Genomic DNA, 825 nt, shown 5'->3' with positions numbered 1-825 from the left:
CAACCTGCCCCTTGCCAAAAGCTTGAGCGGCCGAGACGCGGTGCTCCAGCTGCCCGCCCCCCTCCTGCTCTTACCTGCCTGTTGAAATCCTCCTCGTTCTCCATCCACATGTACTCAGCGAAGGGGTTGTTCTCCTTCTCATCGTGGCCATTCACAACTTGCTCCTCTTCAGAGGTGGGGCTGGACGCTGTCGTACCAGCGAGCTCAGGGCCGTTCATCATGACTGACTCTGGGAAGAGAGACAAGGGGGTGAAGGAGCTGCAGTAGCTGCTGGGGACCCCAGTGCCTCCCAGCTGGACACTGGCCACGCTGGTGGGTGACAGCTCAGGCTCCCAGCACAACGCCCTGCTGCTGCCAGGCTGCTTTTTCTGAGGCACGGTGCTATCCCCCACTCCTTCCTCTTCTCCACAGCACTGGAAAAAGCACAACAACCCCGGCATTTATTTTTCAAGGTTTTGACCCATCAGGGATAGTCCCAACACACTTGATGTGTGACCTGGAGAGGCTGTGAACAGGACATGGACAGGCATCAGCACCCCAAACCCTGTCCATTCATCAAATCCATTTTAAATCTGCCACAAAACACAACAGACAGCTGCAGCGGAGCGATTGCCGCAGCCAACACACCGAGACCGCAGACACACATCGCTCCTGCCCCAGAACGCCAGTGGTTTTGGCTGAACACGCGCACGGCGGTTCGTGCCCCTTCATCTCCGCTGTCGTTTCTTGCTTGAAGCACCTGACAGAGTCCTGCAGCTCAGTTTCTGGACAGGTCCCAGTAGCAGGCGGGGGGAAGGACACAGAGACGGATAAAGAAGACAATAA

At 57.0% G+C, this 825-nt stretch overlaps 1 pseudogene; it reads right to left on the bottom strand.

Moving 5' to 3' along the window:
* Positions 1–74: 74 nt before the first annotated feature.
* LOC104501967 lies at positions 75–221 on the bottom strand (annotated as a pseudogene).
* Positions 222–825: the final 604 nt, after the last annotated feature.

The sequence above is a fragment of the Buceros rhinoceros genome, unplaced genomic scaffold (genome assembly GCF_000710305.1).
Source record: "Buceros rhinoceros silvestris isolate BGI_N320 unplaced genomic scaffold, ASM71030v1 scaffold24631, whole genome shotgun sequence".
Taxonomy (NCBI): Eukaryota; Metazoa; Chordata; class Aves; order Bucerotiformes; family Bucerotidae; genus Buceros; species Buceros rhinoceros.
This window is presented reverse-complemented; position numbering and strand designations above follow the sequence as displayed.